Source organism: Desmodus rotundus, chromosome X, assembly GCF_022682495.2.
Source record: "Desmodus rotundus isolate HL8 chromosome X, HLdesRot8A.1, whole genome shotgun sequence".
Lineage (NCBI taxonomy): Eukaryota > Metazoa > Chordata > Mammalia > Chiroptera > Phyllostomidae > Desmodus > Desmodus rotundus.
The window spans coordinates 23444259-23459085 of NC_071400.1; positions in this window are offsets into that span (position 1 = coordinate 23444259).

Genomic DNA, 14827 nt, shown 5'->3' on the forward strand with positions numbered 1-14827 from the left:
TGGAATAAGTCATATAAGAAGGAGTAGGTGGCCTGGAGGATGAACTGAAGACAGTAAACAAGAGATCAGGGCCCTCAGTCTTATAACAGCAGTAACTGGACTTCCTCAGCAACCTGAATGAGATTGGAAGTACCCTCCTCCCTAGATTGTCTAAATAAAAGCCAAGACAAGCTCATGCATTGATTCCAGCCTTGTCAGACCCTAAGCAGAGAAACCAAATTGAGTAAGACTTTTGACTTACAGAACTGTGAAATAGTAACTGTATTTTTTCAAGCTGTTTATGTATACTAATTTGAAATACAACAGTAGAAAACTGATATATTCTCTTAATAGCCATACCTTCTTTTGTTTTCTTTTTGTGAGAGAACCTCCCAAGTTTTAGCTGAGCATACAACTGCAGTAATGGGTGCTGAAATTCACTGCACAGATCTCCTTGATCTCATGATAAAGCCACTTACTTTCCCAATGTCAGAGTAGTGGCTATTGATGACTTCCTTTTAATGAATTACCCTTGACCAAAGAGATCTAGTTCACCCACAGTGATGACCCTTTTTACAGGGAAGTTTCTATCCAATCATTGTTGGTCCAGGATTGGCTCAATTCTAGACATTTTTGAAGAGCCATCAATACTTGAGGGTTTCCTGTGGGACCTATTGTGGTCTCTGGTGAAGTGCATTGCAGTTTAATTCTGCTTCTGCCAATCTTGTTTTCAATGCTTCCTTACAGGTATCATTCCCAAGAACACATATCTCATTAAATTCCTGAAGGTAAATGTCTTCTTTCCAATCCTTTTCCAGGGAAACCTGACCTATAACAACTGCTTAGTGAGATAAGTACATTCCCTAGCCTTCCTTGACCCTAGATTTGGCCACATGACTAAATATTGGAAGACTGAATATGAGCAAAAATTGTGTGTGCAACTTCCAGATAATATCCATATAAAGAAAGGTGCTTTCTACCCATTCCTTCCACCACACCTACTTTTGGTTGTAGCGGTGTTGAAGCTATTTAGACAAAGGCAACATCTTGAGAATTGACATAATATTAACAACTTAGAGGGAAACGATTCCTGGCTGACCTCACAGGACAAAGCTCCTTATGCTTCTATACCTACGTGTCAGAGAACTAAAATTTTCTATATTTTTCAAAGCCCTTGTGAATAGATAAATCTCTGTTAAAGTAGTTAAACAAATATTATGGTACATGCAATAATGAACTAATGTGGTGAATAAGGAACCATTTTGACATAGAACTATTTGGAAGATTATTTACATATTGTTGCTTGTGTGTTTAGAGGTTGCAAGAAGATTAATACCTACATCGAAACCATCTTTAATAGACATTCTTATTGTCCTTTTCATAATTGAAGTGAAGGCTAAATGCCTTGGTAAACTAATATAGTGGTTTGTGTTTACAATAAAAAATGCCTACACTCAAATATTATTTATTGAATGATCCGTGTGAACACTTGTTTTCCAAGAACTAAGATTGAAAAGCCTAACATGACGCTTTTAGGAGCTTATGGTCCAATGGAGATTTCAAACATGTAAACTAACAATTATAATTCAGAGTGGGTAGTGTTATAAAATAGGAGAATCTCCAGAACTAGATAGCATAAAAGAAACAAAAAAAGCAACCTTTAAATGTGGGAAACTAAATAAGAAAAAACTGAAAGAGGTGATGAAGGCCTGATCCTTGGCAGTGGGTATGGTTCTATAGAATAAGATATTTAGGGGTTAGAATTGATGATACTTGGTGACTTAATGAGTGTGAAGTGTGAGACAAAGGTAAGCATAAGGGAAAATTCCAAGATTTTTAGACATAAAAATGGCTCAAAAATAGTATCATTAACCAAGGTATGAATGGTAAAAAGAAGAGTAACTTTCAGGAGATTGAAAAGTTAATGATTTTGGGGGGAACAGACTTCCAGACCACCATGTGGAGCTGGTTTATATGTGGTATGTAAAACTGAAAGCAACAAATAAATAAATAACAGAAACAAACAAACAAAAACTCATAGACACAAGCAAAGGTATGGAAGGGGGGTGAGGAATAGCAAAATATAAAGGGGTTCAAATATATGGTGACAGCAGATGATTTGACTTTGGGTGGTGGACACACAAGACAATATATATACAGATCATTTAGCATAGAAATGTGCACTTGAAAATTATATAATCTTATTAAACAATATCACCTCAATAGATTTAATTAGAAAAATGATTTGAAAACATCACTGGAGCTCAGGAGTAAAATGAGTAATGAAAATAGGGAAAGTATAATAGAATAAAATAAAGACTTTGGAGAGTCTGAAATTACTAAGAAAAATTAAGTGAGTGGTAAGAAATGAATGATTAGATGGAATCTTAAGACCATCTATGTTTGAAATGTGAAAAAAAAGAAGAGAAATTCTGCAAATTAATGTGAGAAATAATAACAGGATAAAGGAGAAGAAAATGTTTAAATAAGGAAGAGGAGTTTTAATGTGGTAACAAGGTTCATCAAGCTCAAATGCTACAAATGTGATCTCACCTATAACAAGAACCTAAGGAACAAAGTGACGGGGACCAGCAGGGAAGGGGGAGGGGATAAGGAAGGAGGGAAGGAGAAGGGCCTAGTTAAAGAACAAGTATAACTGACCCATGGACATGGACAACAGGGCGGGGATTGTCTGTGGGAGTGGAAGGGGGTGGGGCAGGGGAGAACAATGGGAGAAAATTGGGACAACTGTAATAAAAAAGCAAAAATCACAAAATTAAAAAGATAAATTTTAAAAAGCAGATTTTCAAAATGATAAATTTTTAAAAAGCAACATTTCAGTAGTATAGAGGAAGATGGAAGACAGATAATACTGATTTAAATAGTTGAACCAAATAGAACCGATTTAGAAATTTTAAAAGATTTAAAGGGTGGGGAGGAAATGCAGGCAACCATAATTGGACAACAATAAAATAATTTAAAAATTGAAAAAAAAGGATTTAAGCAAGTTTGTTGGATAAATTGAATTTCTTACATAAAAATCAGAGAATTGAAAGCACAATTAATTTGAAGATCCCAGCAATATGAATAAAGGATAGTCAGATACTATCCAAAATTGTACAAAAGGAATGAAAAATATGTAACCAGTATAGTAATCAAAGAAATAGAGACTATAAACTAGTGAGGTACAAACTTACATACTCATACATGCACCCCCCATCCTAAAACCTTTTCTAGTGTTGTCAAATGAATCCAGTACTAGAATACATTGCTGCCGCCATTGTCAATTGGTACAAATCTTCTGGACATCCATGTAGCAACTTCTATGAAAACTAGAAAATACAATGTCTGTCCAGAAAAAGTCCAGCCATTGTTAATATAATGAGAATGGTTTTTGCAACATCAATGTGAACTGGCAGCCAAGGAGAGTGGACTGGAATGCACGTGTGTGAACAACGATAACTTCACTGTACTAGTCAGTGGGGGTGGTAGATGCCATTGAGTGAGCATGTGTACTGTGTGGTTGTTGTATTCATAATGACTGAGCAAGTAAAGCAACAAATCTGCATCAAATTTTGCATTAAGCTTGAACATTCCTGCGCAGAAACTATTTGAATAATTCAGAAGGTTATAGCTATGGGCAACTGCTGATTGGTAGCTTCTTCATGACAATGTTTCTGCTCATGCAAAGATTTTTGGTGAAACATCAAATCACCCAGGTGACTTAGTCCCCCTATAGCCCAGATTTGGCACCCTGCAACTTCTGGCTTTTCTGAAAGCTAAAATCACCTTTGAAAGGGAAGTGATTTCAGACTGTCCATGAGATTCAAGAAAATATGATGAGGCAGCTGATGGCTATTGGGAGAATTGTGTGAGATCCCAAGGTGTCTACTTTGAAGTGGACTAAGGCTTCATTGTCCTATGTACAATGTTTCTTGTAATCTTGTATCTTCTTCGATAAATGTCTCTTTTACTTATTACATGACTGGATACTTTCTGGACACACCTCATCATCTACCATAAGAGAATTACCCAAAATGAGCCCCCCAAATTCATTAGAATTATTCTTCTAAGAATTATATTTAATACTGAAAAATTGCAAGTTAAATGTTCAACAATAAGGAAATGTGTTTGCAATGTATTATCTGACAGATGATTTGCTAGAAAGCCATTAAAGATTATGCTCATAAAAGTCGCAACAAGGAAATGCATTTGCTATGATTTTACATGGAAAAGTGTACAAAATTGTATTGGCACTGATTACAACTATGTAAAATATACTGCTATGATAATAAGTTGTAAATGTGTCAGAAATTCTTTTTTTACTGACAAAGGGACAGAAATAAATATTTTAGGTTTTTTGGCCCACATAGTTTCTGTTACAACTACTTAGCTCTTCCACTGTGACATGCAAGCAGCCACAGACAAAGAGTAAGCAAATGTTTACAAAAGCCCATGATTGTCTATAGTTCTTTCTCCCACTCCCATGTTGTAGAACAGCTCTAAAGTACCAGATGATTGTGTTAGGTTTCTAGAATTATACATAACATTTTTTGTCTTCCTAAACTTTTTATAAAAATAATTTTTAAAAAATAAAATGCAAACATTTTCAAAAGTCTATGCAATGATAGGAAAATAGGAAATAAATAATCTGGGGAAAACATGTTTTCAAGATTTATACACACACAGAGGCAATTATTATGAGGCTTTAGTTCATTGTATAAATTCAATAGAAACAGAAAAAAAATCGAAGGTCCCCTTTCATCTTCCAATGCAACCTGCACGCATTTTGGATAATTAGAATTATTATACATTAATACTATTATGTCATTTATTTTCCTTAATATATATGAGATAACATGCTATGTTAGTATATTTGTATCCACTGCATTATTTAATTAGTGACATAATATTCAATACTATGGATATAATATAATTTATTGAAACATTCTATTACTGATGACAGTTAGGCTAGCTTTTTTCTATTTTTTCCCCAGGCAGGGAATCTGAAAACTCATAGTCTTCAACATAAATATCTGGGCACCTGTATGGGCATTTCTGTAGGACAAAGTTGCCAAAGTGATAATTTACTAGTCTATCAGGTATGGGCATTTAAAATGTTAGTAGATATTGGAATATTTCCTTTAAAATAACTATACAAAAATTCAGTTTCATAATGTATGAGAATGACTTTTTACAACAGGCCATGTGTGTCTGTGTGTGCCTGTGTATATGTTCCTTTTGTTTGTTTGTTTTAGGATAGGAGAGATTTATGTATGTATACAGGCTGATAAAGAGGGTAAATTGAGGGTATAAAAGAGTGGTGATTAGACTTCTGTCCAAGATGGAGGCGTAGGTAGACACACTGTGCCTCCTCACACAACCAAAAGAAGGACAATAACATATTTAAAAACAAAAAACAACCAGAACTGCCAGAAAATTGAACTGTATGGAAGTCTGACAACCAAGAAGTTAAAGAAACATTCATTCAGACTGGTAGGAGGGGTGGAGATGGCAGCCAGGGTGGAGAGAATGTGTGGCAAGGTGGTTGCTGGTGGACTGAGGGGGGGCGGGCAAGGCACTGGCTGACAGACTGGGTGGTGCCACATTTGCTTGAGGATAAACTAGGAGGAAAGACTGTGGAGCTAGACAGACCACATAACCCAGGGTTCCAGTGCAGGAAAAGAAAGCCTAAAAACCTCTGGCTGTGAAACCTGGGGGGACAGTTGCTGCAGCAGGAGAAACTACCAGCCTTGCAGGAGAGTTTGTTGGAAAGACTTATAGGGACCTAGAATGTACACAAACACACCCACCTGGAAATCAGCACCAGAATGGCCCAGTTTGCTTGTTGGTAGTGGGGGAAGTGACTGAAAGCCAGTTGAGAGCCAAGCAAGCAGCATTCTTCCCTCTCTAACCCTTCCCCCCACATACAGCACCACAATTCAGAAAAGAGGGTTGCCCCACCCTAAGCCTCCTCCCCTTACAATGTAAAAGCTGCGTGGAGACAAAGATATTTGGCCCAAATGAAAGAACAGATCAAAAGTCCAAAAATAGAACTAAGCAATGAAGAGTTAGCCAATCTATCAGCTGCAGAGTTCAAAACAATGGTAATCGGTATGCCCACAGAGAGGGTTGAGTATGGTCACAAAATAGAGGAAAAAATAAAGACTATACAAAGTGAAATAAAGAAAAATATACAGGGAACCAGCAGTGAATGGAAGGAAACCAGTATTCAAATCAACGATTTTGAGAAGAAGGAAAAAATAAACATGGAAGCAGAACAGAAAGAAGAAACAAGAATTCAAAAAAATGAAGAGAGGTTTAGGAACCTCTGGGACAACTTTAAACATTCCTACATCTGAATCATAGGGGTGCCAGAAAGGGAGGAAGAAGAACAAGAAATTGAAAACTTCTTTGAAAAAATAATGGAGAACTTCCCCAATTTGGCAGAGGAAATAGACTTCAGGAAGTCCAGGAAGCTCAGAGAGTCCCAAAGAAGTTGGGCCCAAGGAAGCACACACCAAGGTACTTCATAATCACATTACTCAAGATTAAAGATAAGGAAAGAATAGTAAAAGCAGCAAGAGAAAAGGAGACAGTTACCTACAAAGGAGTTCCCAGATGACTATCGGCTGATTTCTCAAAAGAAACCTTGCAGGCAACAAGGGGCTGGAAAGAAGTATTCAAAGTCATGAAAGGCAAGGAAGTCATGAAAGGCAAGGACCTACATCCAAGATTACTCTATCCAGCAAAGCTATCATTTAGAATGGAAGGACAGATAAAGTGCTTCCCAGATAAGGCCAAGTTAAAGGAGTTGATCGTCACCAAGCCCTTATTATATGAAATGTTAAAGGTACTTATCTAAGAAAAAGAAGATGATCAAAAATATGAACAGTAAAATGACAACAAACCCACAACTATCAACAACTGAACCTAAAACAAAAACAAACTAAGCAAACAATTAGAACAGGAACAGAAACAGAAATGGAGATCACATGGAGGGTTACCAGTAGGGAGAGGGAAGGGGGGAGAATGGGGGGAAAAGGTACAGGGAATAAAAAGCAAAAATGGCAGGTACAAAACAGACAGGGGGATGTTAAGAATAGTATAGGAAATGGAGAAGCCAAAGAACTTATATGTACAACCCATGGACATGAACAAAGGTGAGGGGGAATGCTGGTGGGGGGTGCAGGGTAGAGGGGAATAAGGGGGAGAAAATAATTGGGACAACTGTAATAGCATAATCAATAAAATATACTTTAAAAAAGGGTGGTGATTATTGATGGAAAAGGAACCAAAAGGTCAGAGGGCACCAGCCCAAGTGAAAAAAATATAGAGCATGTCTGGGACAGGAGGATCTGATGGATTAAGAAATGTAGTTTAAAAGATTAAAAGTTTAAAAGATTAAATATTAAGTAAATTCCTTTTTCTATGTTCTATTAGGAGGAAAAATCATGTGCCAATACTGAGTGTATGGAATTTGAGGAGAAAGTTATACTTGAAACCTCTTCCATGGCAGTGAAATCAAGACAAAATAATCACTACACTGCACAGATAACTCAGCAAATCCATTCTGAGAGTTAGTGTTGATGTGTGGAACGGAGAAAAATGAGGAGTGCTTTAGGCACATGAAAGAGGTGAGAGCAGAAGTGGCATAAAAATAAATGGATAGATAACCTAGAGGAAAATTGGGGATTGAGAGCTGCTATAATTTCTGATGCCATTTCTGACTGGGATAAATATTACAATGTGGGTGATGGGACAGTAAGAATAGTGCAATTAATTTTGACTTGTTGTATAATCTTGCCTTAATTTTGTATTGAATATAATGAATTTGTGAACAGGTACATTAAAATAAAAGCTCATAGGGGGAAATGGGGAAAACTGTAGTTGAACAATGATAAAAAATTAAAAATAAGATTGTAAATTTGTGTTAATGTGTTTCAATTTATACTGAAGGACACTTGTATGTTTTAAAGATTTTGCAGTGGGATTGACCAAATGGGAAGATTAATATTGAGGCTGCTACTATTAGATTGAAGGATGAGAGTGATTAAATGTAAATAGACAAGTTAGACTATTGAATTGGTCTGTGTGTTAGATGATGAGGTCATTTCTAGGGTACTGTCAGTGATTAAGAAAAAAAGACACATATTCAAGAAATATTATGGATTAAGAATTAACAGAAATCGGGTACCAGTTAGATTTTTTCAATTTATTTTTTATTATTTTTATTGTTCAAGTACAGTTGTCTGCATTCCCCCCTACCCCCCCACCTTAGCCATCCCCACCTCCCTCCCCTGATCCCACCCCACCTTGGTTTTGTCCATGTGTTCTTTATAGATGTTCCTGAAAACCTTTCCCCCTTTAGATTTCTATGCGTTCATGGGAAGAGGAAAACACAGGTAGTAATCAATGGTCACTGTTAACAGTGACAGGGAAGTGTTAAGGAAGATGCTACTTTGGGGGGAAGATTAAATTGTGAATTACAACAACACATTTTATAATACCAATTGTATAGAATTTAAGTGATTTACCTAAATTAACTCATTCAATTAGTAATAATACTAGGCTTAGAACCAACAGATGTGTTGAAATCCAGTACTTCTCTGCAAAGACATTCATTCTCATTTGCACTGACTCTTTATTTCCTTAAGATATTTATATTTCCGCAGATAATTTCAGAGAAGTGTATTCTTATATTATATAAACTGAAGGGACCCAGGACTTTCAACTCTCTTGTATACCACTTCTTGACAGTTTTGGGTAAGTAATCCATTCTTAATTTTCTAGATCAGAAACAGATCACAGTATTTTATAGAGTATTCTACCATTCAAGACACTACTAAGTAACTTATTTTTGCCTTTCTGTATAAAGTAGTTAATGAGTATTGACAGCCTTAATTATGATTGCTTTCAAAGCTGGAGGCTACTTATTTCACCAAAGTTTTCTTTATAAACATGACATTAATAAGAGTTGTTTTAATTAAGTTGTAGATAGTTTTAGAAGTCAATTTGTTAAAACTTGGCTATAAGAAATGAAAAAAATCCTATCAGATATGTGTTGTGAATTCTTAAATACATAAACAAAATAAGAATAATTGTGGGATATAAGTTGAGAAATTTATATATAAATATAAATGTAGAAATATAGAACAGTATTGAAAACATGCTAAGTACTCTATAAGTGTTAGATGTTCTTATTATTTTTGTTGTGATTGTTGTGATTCCATAGTCTGTTCAAGAACATCATCTGCTCTTTATTCTAGCCAACAACCTTGAAATCAAGGGTGCAGATTACCTCACCGAATTCTGATTCCTCTTTGTACAGTTATTTGATCTTACAAATGATAACTATCTTCTCAGTCTTATTTTCATTGTCTTAATAAATGGGTAAAATAATAGAACATACTTCATTGAAAATAAAGGTTACTTAAAGATATTATATTTCCTATCATTGCCTAAAATGGAATAATTTACAGTCTTCATTTTACAAATAAGAAAGCCAAGACTAAAAGCTGCTAAGGACCTACTCCATGATTCCACACTAAGTATTTGGGAGAACTGTGACTTAACCCATGTCATTATTCTTAACACCTGTATTTCCCCCATTAACATCACCAAAATCATTCCCTTGATTAAAATTCCCTCTGCCACAGTTGTTACCTTATTTCAGGCCTTCAACATTTACTGGATAACTGCAAAAGCCTGGTAACACCTGTCACTCCTTTCCAATGCATGAATTTGTTTTCAGGAATGAATTTCTAAGACCTGCTCCTTACATTTTTGCTTACAACTTTTCATTATTGAATGGTTATCTCAAGGCAACATGTATTTTAAAAGATATGTCTTGCTGGGTGAAAAGGCAGTTCCATTTTTAGTTCTCTGAGGAAATTCCATACTGTTTTCCACAGTGACATCACCAGTCTGCATTCTCTCCAACAATGTACTAGGGTTCCCTTTTCTCCGCATCCTCTCCAACATTGGTTTGTTTATTTGTTTATGTTGGTCACTCTGACTGGTGTGAGATGGTACCTCATTGTGGTTTTAATTTGCATCTCTCTGATGGCTAGTGATGCTGAGCATCTTTTCATATGTCTCTGGGCCCTCTGTATGTCTTCCTTGGAAGTGTCTGTTCAAGTCCTTTGCCCATTATTTAATTGGGTTGTTTGTCTTCCTGGAGTGGAGTTCTGTGAGTTCTTTATATATTTTGGAGATCAGACACTTGTCTGAGGTATCACTGGCAAATATGTTTTCCCATACTGTTGGTTCTCTTTTCATTTTAATGCTGTTTTCTGTAGCCATGCAGAAGCTTTTTATTTTGATGAGGTCCCATTTGTTTATTCTTTCTTTCATGTCCCTTGCTTTAGGGGATGTGTCTGTGAAGATGTTGCTGCATGGAATGTCTGAGATTTTCCTGCCAATGTTTTCCTCTAGGACTTTTATGGTGTTATGACTTATATTTAAGTCTTTCCCTAACAACCCTGAAACAACAATCCAAAAGAACCTATGCACCCCAATGTTCATAGCAGCACAATTTACAATAGTCAAGTGCTGGAAGCAACCTAAGTGCCCATCAGCAAATGACTGGATCCAAAAACTATGGTACATTTACACAATGGAATTGTACACAGCAGAGAGAAAGAAGGAGCTTATACCTTTTGCGACAGCATGGATGGAACTGGAGAGCATTATGCTAAGTGAAATAAGCCAGACATTGAGGGACAAATACCATATGATCTCACCTTTAACTGGAACATAATCAACAAAAGACAAAAGCAAACAAGATATAACCAGAGACATTGAAGTTAAGAGCAATCTAATAATAGCCAGAGGGGAGGGGGGAAGGGATAATGGCGAGAAGGGTTTTCAGGAACTACTATAAAGGACACATGGACAAAATCAAGGGGGAGGGTGGAGGCAGGGGAGGGAGGTGGGTTTGGCTGGGGTGGGGTAGAGAGGTGGAGAGAAAATGCAGACAACTATAATTGAACAACAATAAAATAATTGAAAAATTGAAAAAAAGTAAAAAAGGAAGATATGTCTTTGAATATGTATATTTAAAAATACATTCTGAAAATCAACACAGATCTACTGAATCAGATTCAAGGCTGCTGTGATTTGGAGATAAAAGGGCTACAGAATACACTTTAAATTCCTTAGAATAGCATTTAAGACTTTCAATAATCTGGTCCCTTTTTACTTCTATTCCCTTCTTCCTCCATGTACTGCCACTACTTCAACCAACACACATGTGATCACACACACACACACACACACACCCCTTAGCCATCTGCAAACATGTACGTGTACACACGATCAGTCACTAGCTTGGAAGTTCAAGCAAGTTACTTAATCACTCTCTAGGCCTCATTTTCTCATCTGAACTATGGATGACAAAATATTTTAGTAGGGATTAAATAAGCATGAAATTAAATATTTAGTAGAGTGCTTGAATCAAAATATATTCTGACTTATTGTTAATATTACTAGATATTAACTTGAGACATCCTTTTATTTATGAGGACATCAGTTTCATTCTCGCTAATTCTAGTTTCTAAATTAAAATCATAATTAATGGTGGCCATCAAATGAATAGTGGATTACTCAAAAATTTTTATTTGGAAAGCCTATATTTTTCACATTTCAAACAACCTAATTTAAGTATTTTCTTATTTTCTAAAAATGAAAAATGTATGGTCATACATCTTGTTATATGCCAAAATGTTACATGATAAAACTCAACTTCTTAATCATGGAATATGCTTGGAACATTTTTACTACAAAGCTTACTTTTCTGTGGCATGCAGCTTCCCCCCCCCCCAAACCCACAAAGCTAATGGGAAGAGAAATAAAAATGGGAAAAAATTGTTGCTCCTCACATATACTGTTTGGGGTATTGGCCAAAATGCTGCCTTGTATGACTGTTGTAACTATCAGGACCATTAAAATGTCTAGCTCTTTTCTTCCCACACAAGCAACAAAGATAAAAAATTATAGAATTTTTCCTCCATTTCAAGGGATTGGCTAGAAGTGAATGGAAGGGGAAAATGTAGGTATTTTTTCTTTCATACTGTGTGGTTACTCTCTAAGGACCTGATATTTCTTTTACTTTTGAAGTCAACTTATAATATAATTAATAATAAACTGGTATGTACAAACACCACAGTTTAAAATATTTCATGATCTATTTGGTAATAAAAACATTTAACATTGAAATACTAAAGGACTTAGCTTAAGTAAACTAGTGACCCAACTGGTTTCTCTTCTGTCCTACGAACACAGTATTTCTGAAAGATATGCATGTAGACATTTCTACTTTTATTTTCCAGTATTTCATGTCATCAAGGTAAAATGTCCAGATTTCTTCTAACAAAAGTTACATGTGAAACACTCTTTCAAGACTTAGATAACTTTGAATTTCCTAGGGTGGAATTCCAAGGTAATCGCTGATATTTCTGCAAATTTCTAGGCAGGAATGCTTACATTGACATGATGGCTGCCAGCTCCTAATTATTGCTTTTGTGGGACAACAGTCTTCTGTTGTGAATGCTGAATTTCTTGCTGTCTTCCCTTACAGGTTCTCCAAGTTAGAATTAATTATCTTCATCAAGTGTCACATTCATAACCCCCATACAATGTAAACAACATCTAAGACAGTTGTTTTTGTAAATGAGTGATACAGCTATCCCACAATATTGCCAGGTCTCTCCTCCCTTTCCCTATTCTATTTTTACCCATTCCCAAGTTTCTGACCTTTTCACACATAGAACAATTGTTGGTTGCCTTTTTTTGCCTTTTTTCTGCTAAAACATGCCTTTCAAATATCACATTTTTCCCATGAAGCTTTGTGAAGTATTCCTAAACAAAGAATGTTTTCCATGGGAGAAATCCTGTCTCCATTTAGAAAACACTTTTTTATCCCCCTGCGTATGCAACCTTGAAATAATTGCTTTTGTTTGAGCTTGTTTCACATTTCTGTCTCTATAATATGTTTGTAGCATAATAACATTTTTCTCCATTAATACTTAAAATCTTTCTCATGATATTTTAAAAAATTGTATTCTTCCATTTTGTTATCCTACTTTCTCCACAGTTTTCTATGAAGAAATATCACTAGTGACTAATGTAACATTGCATAATAGTGTAAAATATCAAAATGTATCTACTTTAAAATAAATATTTAAGAATACTCTGTGTTCACATTTAATTAACACAGTCTACATTTAACCTCTACTCATGTTCATTAAAAAGATGCAACCCAATTGCAATCATTTTGTGTTATATAATTTGATTTAAAATTTTGTCTGGTAATCCTTGTGACTAATAATACATAGATTGCTGGCCCGTGTACAGTGTAACTGTGACTAAGGAAAAAAAGTTAAATTAACCATCAATATGAGATTAACCTGTGACTTTGTCATTTAAGTCTGAACTCTGCATAAACAACTTGATAATAAATGAAAGTAAGTATATTTGAAATGAGCAGATAGACAAAGAATTTGCCCATTAAGGACATGTTTTGGAAGATATTTTGTGAATCCCGGGGGTTATCTCTTCCCAGAACTAAAGTGACATATGCTATATGCTAATGAAAACAAATCAAAAAGTTAGACTTGGGTTTCCTGAATACACTTCTGTCACTGTTTGATTATATTCTTCTCTAAGTGTCACACACTGTGGTAATTCACCATTAAAGCCAATTGGCCTTGGAATTTTCTTTGTTGAAATAAAGTGATATTTAAATTGTGATGGGGCTATTTAGATTTCTTCTTGAGGTGGTTTTGGTCATTTATGTCAATGAAGATATTTAAACTTTTCATTTAAGTTTTCAAATTTAATTCATAATATTGTTCACAGTATCCCTTCCTTCATGTTTTTAACACTGGTAGCAATGCCCCCTCTTTCGTGACTGATATTGGTACCTTGTGTTATTTCCTTTGCTTTATAAGTTTAGAGTTTATTATTATGTTGAATTTTTCAAAAAATGTTCTTAGTTTTGTTGCCTTTCTCTATATTTTGTATATCATCTATTTCAATGATTCACACATTTATTACTATGGTTTCCATCTTACAACATAATTTGATTGTAATATTTTTGTTTCTAACACCATAATGGAGAAGCCTAACATTGGTTTTTGTAATATTTCTATAATATAAGCATATAAAGCTGCAATTTTTTCTCTGACACTTAGCCATATACCATAACATTTCAATGGTGCATTTTCCACTCATCTACTGATGGATACTTGGGCTGATTCTAAATCTTGTCTATTGTAAATAATGCTGCAATGAATATAGGGGTGCTTATATTCTTTCAAATTTGTGTTTCAGGTGTCTTTGAATAAATTCCCAGAAGTGGAATTGCTGAGTCCAAAGGTAGTTCCATTTTTAATTTTTTGAAGTAACTCCATACTGCTTTCCACAGTGGCTGCACCAGTCTGCATTCTCACCAAGAGTGTACAGGGTTCCCCTTTCTCCACATCTTCACCAGCACTTGTTTGTTGCTTTACTGATGATGGCCATTCTGACAGTGTAAAGTGATAACTCATTGTGGTTTTAATTTGCATTTCTCTGATGTTTAGTGACATTGAGCATCTTTTCATATACCAATTGGCCATGTGTCTTTTTTGGAGAAGTGTCTATTCAGATCCTTTACCCATGGAATACTACTCATCCATGAAAAGGAAGAAAATTTTACCCTTTGTGACAGCATGGATGGACCTGGAGAACATTATGATAAGTGAAATAAGCCAGTCAGAGAAAGATAAATACCATATGATTTCACTCATACATGGAATCTAATGTACAAATTGAACTAATAAGCAAAACAGAGACAGGCTCGTAG